General features: G+C 62.2%; 1 protein-coding gene across 1 annotated transcript in view; it reads right to left on the bottom strand.

Moving 5' to 3' along the window:
• Window positions 1–12,554, bottom strand: part of NACC2 (NACC family member 2) — a 69,107-nt gene extending 56,553 nt beyond the window's left edge. The window contains 1 exon segment of the mRNA XM_055334154.1: window positions 12,466–12,554. The gene's annotated coding sequence lies outside the window, so the exon portion shown is untranslated.
• Between the last annotated feature and the right edge of the window lie 312 nt (window positions 12,555–12,866).

Raw genomic sequence — 12,866 nt, 5'->3', positions numbered from 1 at the left:
CATTCCCTCCTGGGGTTTCTTGGAAATCAGTGACTGTAATGTAATCACAGCTGCTGGGACTCTGCGCAAGCCCGCTCTGTGGCTCCGTTTGGTTATAATTATTACAGAAGCACAGTGAAGAAACAGTGAGTGAAACCTTTAGGAAGACCCAAGAACCGGTGGAGGGGCAGCCCTACCTGGTGGCTGTGCCCTCACCCACCACCCCGACACCCCACCAACATGGGGACACCCTGTCACTTCCTACGGGCCCCTCACTGAGCCCTCCTGACCCAGGGTGGTGGCCTCTGGGCCACCCTGACATAACTTCGTATACCTGGATACACCTGGTCCCTATAATCAGGCAGTTCCGGGGTGAGGGCAGGGCTAGGAAGGCAGCTGGCAACCACCCCTGCCAGCGGGCTCCTGCTGTCCCTGCCCTAGCCCACCCAGGGCAGTGCCTTGGGACCCCAAGACCCCATAAGTGGGGGTGTTTATACGATACCCACTCGGCTCTTTCACCCAACCCCTCTGGGTTGTTTCCCTTCCACAAAATGAGGGAGTATCAGACACTCTCCAGAGACCCTGGGCCAGCAGCTCTGGGCCACCTCATCGGACCAAAGTAAAACCAGGACTGGCCCGTCCTTCTTCAGGTGCAGGGAGAAGAGGGGACTCTCCCCAAAGGGCCACAGGGTCCAAACCAAGAGAGCAGCTCAAGGCCACCCCAAGCCATGGCCCATGGCCTTGAGCTGGCAGCTGGACCTCTCAGACACCAGTTCACCTGCCCCCTCCTGACACCTTGGTGGGTACAGCAGCCTGACCCCTGGGGAAGGCTGACCCCAGAGCACCTGCCCTGAGGCGCCCTCACCCATAAAGCACAAAGCACAGCACCCAGACTCAGGCCAAACAAAAAAAGGGGCACGGAGAGGCACCCATTGCCCCAGGCAGCGCCTCCCTGAGGACACCAGGACCCCTGGGGCCACAGGTGTGAAGATCTGGGCAGCCCAGACTCCCACGGACAGGCCCACCACAGAGCCCCACCCCCCTCCCTATGTGCCCACCTTCACACCCTTGGGCAGGGTGTCCCACTGGCCATCCCCCGTCCCTGGGTGTTTGCTTCCTTCCTTCTCCCCACAGAGAAAAACACATTTTCTGGCTAATTTTATTTTGCTAATTCTCCCCTCATGTATGGCCCACCTTATGAGTAGGATCTTGTGCTGAATGCTGCAATCCCACCAAATTTAGGAGCAAGAGGAATGAGCCTGTGTTTTAAGTTCTGCTCCATCTCTTCGGTACAGACATGACACAGATCAGACTCTGTTCCAGTGCAGGACTCCAAGCACGACGGCCTGGCCCTGGGCTGGAAACCCAGAGATGGAGCCACCCCGGAGGAGAGGAGCCCAGACAGGTCAGAGGGCCAGGAGTGCACCCCCAGAGCATAGGATGAGTGGACATCCCTGCTGTGTGTCTTCCAAGACTAGGGGTCGGAGAGGGAGGAGGCAACAGTCACCCCTGTACTGGCAGAGGGTCCACCTGGACGCAGACGATGTGATACTGAAGCCAGACATGGGGATGTGGTCCATCCAGGTGACAGGAGGTATCATGGGGTTGAGGGTGAGCTATACACTAGACAGTTGGTGTCCTCCTGAGAAGGAAAGGCAGACACACAGGACACACAGAGGACTGTGACCGGGGAGGCAGAGATGGCAAGGGTGTGCTGTGAGCTGAGCATGCTGGGAGAACCTCTGGCGGGGCACCATGACCTCCAGACCCAGGTGAGCGCCAAGCTCTGCTGTTAGGTCACCCAGCCTGCAGCCCCAGAAACTGGCACAACCCACCCCACAGACACAGACCTTGACCCTGACTCTGAGGGAATGGGGACCCACTAGTTCTGGACTCAGACGACGCTCAGACTCTCAGACGTTGTCCCTCAAGAGCGAAGCTGGCCTGGTACACGCTGGGTCAGGGGAAGTGGAGGGGACATGGTCAGCAGAGCCAAGAAAGCTGCTCCCCTGCTCTACTGTCATCCTCAGCAGCTGTTGGGGACGCCTCCTCATCACCCATGTCAAGCTTGGCCAGCTCATGACTGCCAGGTGGCTGCACACAGGCCAGGACGAGACCCACCTCTGGGAGCAGCAGGTTCTGACCGGACCATGGCATCACCCATTCCAGTCCCTCGTCACTCACCACTCAACAGCTTCCTCTCCGGACCAAAGACCCAAATATTCCCATGTACATGGGGTCCCATGCAGCCCACCACTCCCCCACCTACCCCTCCCTGCAACCACAGGCTCAGCTGCTGGGGTGGCCTTGGAAACACACCCACCAGATCAAAAGTCCCCCAATGACATGATGTGCCACCTCCAGCTGACAGGACAGTCATACACTGCAACATCCCCCCCTACACGCCCGCCCCAAGACACACTGCCCTGCTGAGTGCCACGGGTTAGCCTCAGACCCAGGCTGGGGGGAAGTCTTCAGCCAAACTAGCCTGGATTCCAGGGCCAAAGTCACAAGAGCCAAGACCACAGAAGTTTCCAGATTGAAGGAGCCTAAGAGACACAATAAGACTCAAACACAGAAGAGCACACCCACATTCACAGCAGCGTTATTCACAAAGCCAAAGAGTGGGCAGGACCCGAGTGCCCGTCAACAGAGCAATGGATGAGCAGCTATGGTCTGTCCATGGTGTGGCACATGGCTCTGCCTTCACAGGCAGGAACCTCAACCCCGTGGGAACAGCGGGACGCAGAAGAACAAGTGCTGCAGGATCCTGCTCCATGAGGCCCGGGGGCTGGGGAACCAGCACACACAGGGAGGGAGCTGCCGTTTCAAGGGGACCAATTCTCATTTGCTGGAGGCCAGGTCCTGGGGATGGGTAGTGGGAGGGCAGCCCAGCACCCAGCAGCCCTGAACCGCACACTTTGACCTGGACTGATGGTGGACATGATGTTATGTGTCGTTTACCATATTAAAGGGAGGGGGAGGAAAAAATTCAAGAGACAGAAGCGGGGAGGGGGCTGTGGGGAATGGAGGGGGGAGGGTACAGGACAGGAGGGGGCTGTGGGGGATGTGGGGGTACGTGGAGGGGCGGGGGGAACAGGGTCCGTGTGTCTCGGGACAGAGTCCAGTCTGGGAAGGTGACCACATCCTGGGGACGGCCGGAGGGGATGGGGCACAGCAGTGTGGACGTGCTGATGCCCCTGGACCCCACTTAAAACTGGTTAAGATGGTAAATTGTATATATGAGTAACTAGAATTGTTTTGAATTAAAACCTTAAAGGGAGCCCTGGAAGCATCTGGGACCCACACCTGACGCTCTGGCTGCACCAGGCATCCTGGGTTAGTGTCCCAGGTAAGCGTCCTGGGTGAGCGGGCTGTCTCAGAGATCCCCAGCTGCCATGCACATGAGACATGGTGATGTACTCTGGGCAACTCATTCTCAGACGGTTCAAGAAAAAGCTGTCCTTTCCATTCTCCTGGGTTATTAAGAACCTGATAAGAGACTCAGAGCAAAAGCACAGGGCAGCCCCCCACCCCCCACCCCCACCCCCCGACCTGGGAACTCTCACTTCTGCAGTCCCTCCAGGCCCAGGTCAGTGTGCATGGCTTGGAGAGGCATGGGAAGAGACCAAGAACCCTACTCTCAACCAAGGAGGGCCCCAAGGCCTGGTTCCCATCTCTCTTGAGCCAGCCACCTGCTTCCTGTGCTCCTGGGCCCAGGATCGGGGGCCTGTGGAGGTCTGGCCTGGTGTGCACCCCAAGCACAGCATCGCCCTTGCCCCCACACCCCGCTGCCTGGATGCTGCAGCCCCCTCCAGTCCATTCTCATTCTCATTCTCGGCACCCGCCTCCCGGGCCATGTTACTTCCCCTCTTTCCTCTGGGGGATGGAGGAGGGACCAGCAGACCCCAGTGGCCCACGTCTGTGCTACCACCAGGCCCAGCCCTGAGGACTCCTCTGTGGCCGACATGCCTTTCCTTTCCTGGCCCCTTCACATAACAGGGACTGGCCAACTAAACTGGGTTACAACAATTAACACAAATTCTGCCTCCTGTCCCAAAACTTACATAACCACAGACACTGTGTCTCAGGAAATTCTTCCTCCGCCCATGGCCCCATTTCCTGCCCTCGACCCCGGCTCTGGTCCTGAAAACAAAGCGCCTTCTAGACTTCCCAACTGGTACTGGCCCTTTGGCCCCGCTGCCCAATACTCATTGGAGCAACGGCCACCGTCCGTGTGTCTGGCCACCCACCCTCCTGGGCAAGCACGGGCTGTCTCAGCAAACCCCCCCTGAACTTCCCAGACAGCAAGCACCTCCTCCCCTGCAGACACGAAATGGTTTCTGTGACCCCCACACACTGGGTTGTTAGCGTCCCCTGAGGTTCCCGTCTACCCAGGACCTCAGAGTGGGGCCTTGTTGGAGACGGGCTCTCCGCGAACGTGATCAGCCAAGGACAGAGATGAGGCCGTCCTGGATGGAGGGTGGGCCCTGCACCCCTGACCAGCATCCTTGTAAGAAGACAGAAAGAGGGAAAGAAGAGGGAAATTTGAACACGGACACACAGAGGGAGGACAGCCATGTGACCACTGCGGCAGAGGTGGCAGGGATGTGCCTACCAGCCAAAGGACGCCGAGGACCGCCAGCACCACCCCAGGAGCTGGGAGAGACCGAGATCCTGTCCCAAAGCCTCCAGAAGGAAACAGCCCTGCCCACTCCCTGACTTCGGACCTCTGGCCTCCAGAACCATGGAGAGAATAAGTCTCTGTCATTTCAAGTCACCAGGTCTATGGTCAGTTGTTGCCCGGGGCCCACACGCACGCCAGGTACTCATGAGGCCCACGGCCCCCCTGTCCACCTGCCATGTGCGCATACACAGACCTCATCGCCCTCCTGGAGCTGACGGGCCCCAAGGGAATCCCCCGGAGCCCGGGAGGGGAAGAGCTCGGCAGGAGAGGGAGAAGCACCACCAGCCCACAGTGGGCAAGCACACGTGGGGCATGGCACAGCCCCTCAGCCGGAGCGTATGTTGCCTGGAGCACCGCCATCCTGCTGACTGGGAAGTGGGTGTGCCCACGTCTGCTTCTCCTTCAAAGGTCTTCCCCCATTTTCCATATGGGGAAGCCGAGGCCCAGGGTCCCACAGCAAGGAACAGGGCTCAAAAATCCCACGCTGACACGCCCAGACTCTGCAGAAAGTGGCTGCTTGGCAAGAGTAGCCCTGCGTGGCCCGACAGGATCGTGGGAACTGTCAAGGTCTCGTCGGGTCCCAGCTGCCTCCAAAACCCTGCCCTCTTCCTGCCTGTGAGGTCCCAGGGGAGAGAGAGCCGCCATCCACTCTGGGGGTCACAGCAGCACCCCCATGTCAGGTGCCCTGCTTCCTGACCTTGCCCACTCACCACCCCTCTCACGGAAAGTGCAGGAGATTGGAGGTTCCTGGGCTACCGCTGCTTCTGAAAACCCATAAATGGGTTCTTCTGTCCCACGGGGTCAGAGGCCGTTTTCACCCCAAACTTGTTCTGTCTGACTTCTCCCAGACACTGGGAGAGGGCATCTGGAAGGAATCCGAAGCCATTAAACTGCGGGCCCCCCACCCCCCGGAGTCAGGACCCGCAGAGGTCTGGTGATAGAGGACTGTCCTCAGACTCTAGCCACCCCACCTCTCCCCAAGGATAAGAGTGTGAGTAGACAGTCCCCACAATAACGCAGGCCAAGGACAGCCTGCCACCCCCTGCACGCTGCAAAGCCAGGGTGCTGAGTCCGTGAGTGGGATGGCCTCTGCACCCACGGGGTCGGGGTGGGGGTCTGTGACACAGTCCCCCACTAAGGGACTGACAAGTGTTTGAGGCTCATGAATCACCAGGTCCAGTTACCCCAGGACCTGGTCACAGTGAACCACAGCACTGGGCACCTGCAGTGATCCCAGGGACCTCTGGGAAGGCCAGGTCCCCCAGGGTGGCAATGCTCACTCAGCCAACATCACGGTACCCAGTGGCCAGCTTGCAGAACAAGAGCTCCCTCCAAGCCACGGCAGGGTCCGGGCTGCCCCTGCTGCCGGGGTCCCTCGGCGTCCCCCGGAGGCACCCACCCTGGGCCCCACGCCCTTCCTGGGAGCAGGTTTCCCAGAGGAGCCAGCAGGCAATTTGCATAATATTCTTTGCAAGTTAATATCAGCCTCTGATAATGATCTCGGCATAGCGTGGAGCGCTGAGGCGGCTGTTACAACACTAAGTAATCATATTTTAAATTATGTTTCCCTTTATAGAAAGGTGTTGCAAAAACACACAGACATGAAATCTGTCTGTAGCAGCCCCACTGCCAACCACCTGACCAGCTTCCCAGCGTTGGCTGTGACTGGAGCACCCGGGCCCAGGAGAGCCCGCCCGTCAGCCTCACCCAGAAACCACAGGCCGCACGTTGCCCCAGCCTCACCCAGGCCAGGGGACCCTTCCTCGCTGAGGCCCCACCCCTACACAGGGCGAATCACACGCAGAACTTCACGGATGCACCTACCACCCATTCCTGCCAGGGGCTCCCCCTTCCCATGGTTCCCAGCCCCAGCCTCACACTAGAGACCCAAGTGCCCAGGAGGCCAGACATCCGAAGGACCCACGTAGGACACATGATCCTAAAAACTCAATACTCCAGGCTTTGACGCCACCAGCCCTTCCCTGTACCACTGCGGGCCTAGCCGGTAGCGCCCCTGTCGCCCGTCACCCAGCATCTGGGCTCTGCACCCTCTCCCCAGGGAGGTAAGCTCAGCCTTGACTCTCACGCATCCACACCCCACACCCCAGCGGCGCCTCCTCCATCAGCCTGGGGAGGCCTTCCTACCCTAGCAACCCCGGGCCTGGGGGAGGTGGGTGGTGAAGAAGCCCAGGGCCCTGGGGCAGGTGCAGGGGTGCCAGGAGCCAAAGGGGCAGGGGTCTCCGCCCTGCTCAGAGGGGGCACCCCGTGGGGGAGGCTGCGTACTCCTCCACTCCCCTCTCCTTCCACTTGTGAGCCAGGGCCACCACTCAAGCTTTATTTTCTTAAAAGCTTTTTTTTTTTTTTTTAGTAAAAAAAAAAAAATCCAATTATAGCACAAATCTCTCAGCAGGGGTCAGTGTGGAACAAGAATAGTGGAAGTTAATGGACATGACACAGGCAAGATTAATGCCTAAAGGGCTTCAAAAGTTGTATGATGCAGATTTCATTAACATTTTAATTGTAATGTATCTTTTTAATCTTGCCTCTCTAATGGCTTTATATCCAAAAAAAGGGAAGAAAAAACTGCTGACACAACAAAAAGTATCAGTATACACGATTTAACAAAGGCGCTCAGCAGTGCAATGGAAACTAAATTAAATGAACTAAACTATGTTAACATTGTGATTTTTTAACGGCACAAAAGTCAGGAATGCGGCAGAGGCGGTTACTTCTCTCCAATCCTGGCACAGAGACAGGGATGGGGGCAAAGATGGGGGATGGCAGGGCAGGGCCAGGAGCTGAGGGCTGGGGCGGGGAGCCCCGTGAGGGCCCACGTGCCAGAGAGACCCAGGACCATGTCCTCCTGCTCCTGACCCTCAGGCACTGGGGCACCCGTCCTCCAGACTCCCAGCAGCGTCCGTCCGGGAGCCGGAGAGGGGATCGCGCCATCCAGAGGGCACCAGCCATCCGTGGAAGGCCCCTGGTACTGCGGAGTGGGGAGGGACATCTGGGGCATCAGTGTAACGCAGGCATTTTGCAGGGCAGAGGCTGGGATTGCGGACAAACAAGCATCCCACCCACAGCCAGGGACCCCCCAGGCAGCTCTCAGCAACCGGGCAGCCAAGTCTTCCTGACTTCAACTCTCAAAAGCAGTGTTTCCAGAAATACATCTGGTCCTGACCATCGAGGGCTTGGGAGATTTTTATTTTCAATCAACAAACAGTCACAGAGTGCCAAGCCTGTCTCAGGCTGCTCTATCTAATGGTTTGCCCCAAATCCACCTCTCCTCTCAGCAACACCCCGACCCGGGAGGCAAGGCCTCCCTCGGGGAGCTGGTGGCTGGGCCTGGGGGCCGGCCAGCCCGGGGCCTGGGACACAGCTCTGCAGCTCTTTGCTCAAACCCAGTGACTATATATGGGCACTTTCAGGCCCCTGCGGTCCCCGCCCCCGACCTGCCGGCTTCCCAGGCACACAGGCAGGCGCTGGGCGGGGCCCATCCATGGCCATGTGCCCTCCTGGATGCCAGGGCCCAGGGCCGAGGGGGAGGGGGAAGATTCCTTCAGAGACCCAGAGCCAGCCTCTCCTCCTGCCGGGACTGAGAAAAACGCGCCTGCCTCCTCCTGCCTCCTCGGAGAAAAGTATGCCTGCGGTACCGTCCTCAGTCGGAGCCACATGGACCAGCAGCCTCCCCTTAAAGGGACATGTGCTCCTCCCAGGCTCCAGCGGGGAGGGGGCGTCTGGGAGGGCCTGGGGCTGGGCCGACCTCACCTGCAGCCTGCAAGTCAATGGGGAAGCCACTGCTTCCCACAGGCCAGGGCAGGGCTCAGAGACGGTGGTGCATTCAGCATCCAAGGTCACGGAGCCCCAGGCAGGATGTGACCTGGGGGAGACCCCGCAGCTCCTGCCTCTGCCTGGCCTAGTCGCCCAGACCCAGGGCCAGCGGGCACACAGGAGGGCAAGGAGGGGCCCAGAGAGCCCAGGGTCCTGGTCACATCGCCCCCCATTCTTTCCCCCACTCAGACGTGCTCCTGCCGCCCTTGTCAAGGGCAGTGCCCCACTCTGAAGATGCTAACCACCAAGGTGGCCACCAGGGAGCCCCACTTCCAAGTTTATGTCCCCAACATCAATGACCACCACTTCCAGACCCCTGTGTCCACCCCACCCACAGTCCGCCAGACCCTCACCCACAGGGCCCCACTTCCAAAATCTGAACTTGAAAGCACAAAGGCCAAAGGCCACCACGGAGGAAGCCAAACGCCCGGCACACAGCAGCTGCAGGTGACACCAGGAGGGAGCCCTGGCCAGCACGGCACCAGAGTTTACAAAGAGCCTGAGAGCCAGGCCTGGTGAGAGCGAGTGTTCACTGAAAGAGCAGCAGAGCCCCCTGGGAGCCCTGCTCTGCCCTGGGTGGAGAGGCAGAATGCTCTCCCCAGCCTGCACCCCAGGGAGCCCAGGTCTGAGTGGGGAGGGGGGGGAGCATGGAACCTTTCAGGCACCCCACAGTAGCTGTGTCCCCAGGGTGGCGCCCACACATCCCTGACTTAAGGTGTAGACACGAACAGACAACAGGCTGTAGCCCCAAGCTGGGTCACCCCAGAGGAATCCAAGGGCTAGACGGCTCATCTAGGAGAGGCGGGGGGGGGGGGGGACACCGAGGGGGCGCCACCCAGACAGGAATGTAGCACAGGGCTGGTCGAGGGTGGGGGGGCTCCCAGGGGGCCCAGGACACAGTGGTCGGCAGACCCCGCAGGCAGGCCCTGTACAGGCCCTGACGCCACTCCCCAGCCCCAGGCCCACCCCAGCCCCAGCCAGACTTCCCTAGCTCCCAACGCGGGCTGCCCAGAGCTGGAGCAGCTCACTAGAGCTGGAGCTCAGGATCCAGCCAGGGGCCGGCAGCACCTGTTCTTACCCTGGGATCCCCAACACCTGCCCCCCCCCCCCTCCACAGGACCGTGCTCCCCTTCAGAGGACCGGCCTCAGGGATGAGGCAGGGAGCTCACACTAACCACCCTGACTTGAAAGACAACTTGTCTTGTCCCAAGAACCCAGCCAGGGTCCAACTTCCCAAGTATGCCCACTGCACTGGGGTCTGTGGAAGGAGGCCCCGGTTCTCGGGGGGAAACCAGCTGAGTGTTCTAGGGTGAGAGGCCATGATGTGGACTGGTGTGGGTCTCTGCCTGGGTCTGCCCTCTCCACCCGCCATCTCTACATTGTGCCCAGGGGCCGGCAGTAGGGGCTTCCCAGCACTCCCTCGCTGTCACTTAAGCCTAGCAAGGACACCAGGACAGCCTCTGGTACTGGCTTCATCTCGCAGGTGAGGAAGCAGCTGGGCACGAGGGAGCCAGGGGAAGGGTCAGGCAGCAGGCACCACCTCCCTCCTTCCAGAGAGCCACCTGTCCCTCCTCCCTGAGGCCCCCTGTGGTGGAATCCAGCAGAAGTTCACCAGCGCCCCAGCCCAGAGGACACTCCCACCCCCTACAGCATCCACCCCCTGCTGCCCCACACCCCAGCCCAGGGACAAGAGAACCCAGGGGAGCCCAGGCAGGGGAGCCCCATGTGGAAGGGGCACATGCTGGGGGTGGGCCATGGAGGGAATGAAGACCCAGGGGCCTGAGGCTTCTGCCCTTGTTGGTGGCCAGTGCTGGGGACTGTGACCACTGGAGGCCTGCATTCCAGGGAGCACGGGCCTGAGAGGCAGGGGTGTGGGGTGGAGCCTTGGGAACGTTCTGGAAAGGCTCCACGCCACGTTTTCATCTCCTGTCCCACGGTGGGGGGGTGGGGGAAGGACTGGGCCCACCTTAGCCCAGGGCGCAAGGCAGGCAGGTCCCTGAAGCAAAGGCACAGAGGAGCCCAGTTGCACAGGCCAGCTCAGCACTTGCCATCACCCCCTTCCGCGAACAAGCATGCTCGTGTTTGAGTGGGAAACAGGGAAAGAACCTGGAGACACCCTTGTGCAGCCTCAGGGTGGCCGGATGCCTGATGCTTCAAGGTCGGTTACAGCAGGGGCGCCCGCCTGCCCGCCAACCATCCTCGGGAGCAGGCTCTAAATGGCTGCAGCAGCGATGGGCAGAGCCGGCTGCGAGTCAGCACCGCCTCTGCCCCGGTGTGCCCACTGACAGCAGATCTCCAGCCACGGATAGGTGACAAGTGATACCTTGTGCTTCTGTGCTCCCTTCAGCAGGCTCACTGAGGAGCAGGGGCCAAGCACTGTGGGCCTTTTCCTTCCATTTCCTTTGCTCAGGCTCCAGCCAAGGTGCCACCCAACAATGGAATGACCCCAGTGAAATGCCAAAGGGCCTCCTGGGAGGGACAGTCACCACAGGGGGCCGCAGGGAGGAGGAACAGGTGGCTCTCTGGAAGGTGGGAGGCAGTACCTGCCGCCTGACCCTTCCCCTGGCTCCTTTGTGCCCAGCTGTTTCCTCACCTGCGAGAGGAAGTCAGTACCAGAGGCTACCTCACCTGGAGTCCTTGCCAGCGAGTGAGTGCTGGGAAACCCCTGCCACCAGGCCCTGGGCACAGTGGAGAGGGAGGGAGGAGAAGGCGGGGGAGGGAGGAGGGGTGGAGAGGGCAGACCTGGAGAGACACACACCACACCAGACCAGTGGGGAGGGTGGGCCAGCGGGCAGGTGGGCGGGCACAGGAAGCAGGAGGGCCAGGGGCCTGGTCCTGGCCCGCAGAGTGTCCAGCACAGAGGAGTGCTTGCAGACCGCTCAGAGACAGCAGCTTTACCAGGTGGTGAGCACACCGCTGGCAGAAGGGGGGGGGCTGCAGAAGGACAGCCACCTCCAGCCTTCAGGGCCCACCCTCCGCCCAGCCCCCACCACTAGAACAGGCAGCCAGGGGACACACGGCTGGGTCCTTAGGGAGTCCCAGGAATTTCCACTAGGAAGGAGAGGCCCAACAGCCTAAACAGCCACAACATCCCGAATCTGGAGGCCCCCAGGAGGAGGAGGAGGGGGAGAAGGGGGAGGAGGGGGCAGTGGGAATGACCTGTAAGGCCAGCTCCCGGGGCCCTATCACCAGCAGATCCACAGGTTTAATGAAAGGGCGTCAGGAGAGAGTTGGCGGCCACCAGCCCCAAGAAGAAACTTCTGAGAAGCCCGGAAGAGGGGACGCGGGGTGACCTCTGACCTCATGACAGCCCCCTCTACACACACACACACACACACACACACACACACACACCCCAACGCGGGCCAACTTCGGAAGAGCCTGGGTCCCGGGCGTGGGCAGCGCGCTCAGAGGTCACCCCTGAGCTCCCCGGCTAAGGGGCTTGGGCCACAAGACCTCGGCTCCGCAGGGTCAGGGCAGCGGATGACAGGTGCGAGCCCCCCCCCCCCGGGGCACCGCACCAGCTTCTCCCCGGGCTGGGGGGTCCGCACGAGGGAGGCACCGGGGCCCCCGGGAGCAGGCGCGAGAGGCGCGGGCCCGGCGGATGCGCAGCGGCGCGGCCGGCCTCGGACCCCGGCCCGGCCTCCCCGCCCCCCCGCCCGGGGTCGGCGCTCTGGGGCGGAGGCCGGGAGTGCGAGCGGGGCCCGCGCCCGCCGGGAGGAGGGAGGGGGGAGGAGGGAGGAGGGGGGAGGGAGGCTCCCGGGGCCCCGCTCGGACCCCGCTCGGGGGCGCGGGCGGGCGGCACCTCCCAGGCCGGGCCCGCCGCCTCCCGCCGCCTCCCGGGCGGGCGCGCGAACTTGGGCTGCGGGCGGCCGGCGGGCACTGCGGCAGGGAGGCGGCCGGCGCGCGCGGAGTTTGAGGGAAGTGCGGCGGCGGCGACCCGACCCGCGGCGCCAAGTTGGGCGTACCTGCGGGCGCCCGGCCCGGTCCGGCCTGCGGCGGCAGGAAGTGTCGCGTCCCCGCGCTCCGGCTCACATGGACTTTCTCCGGCCTCGCCCAGCACCGGCCGCACCGCGGCGGGCGGGGCGCGGGGAGGCGCCGCGGGCCGTTTAAAGGGACAGCGCGCCGGCCGCGCGCGCGCACTCGCCGCCCCGGGGCGCACCGCCCCCCGCCAGGTGGGAGCCGGGAGGGCGGGGGGAGGCGCCGGAGGGGGACGAGGGAGGGGGGCGCGGGGCGAGAGGGCCGTCCGGGCGGGAGGGGCGGGGCGGGGCGGGGCGGGGGGTGGCCCCGGGCAGCGGGAGGCGGTGCCCCCCGGCCCCCCCCCCCGCGCCCCCGCGCCGCCCGTCCCGGCTCCCCACGTCCCGCCCTG

This window comes from Nyctereutes procyonoides, unplaced genomic scaffold (genome assembly GCF_905146905.1).
Source record: "Nyctereutes procyonoides isolate TBG_1078 unplaced genomic scaffold, NYPRO_anot_genome, whole genome shotgun sequence".
Lineage (NCBI taxonomy): Eukaryota > Metazoa > Chordata > Mammalia > Carnivora > Canidae > Nyctereutes > Nyctereutes procyonoides.
This window is presented reverse-complemented; position numbering and strand designations above follow the sequence as displayed.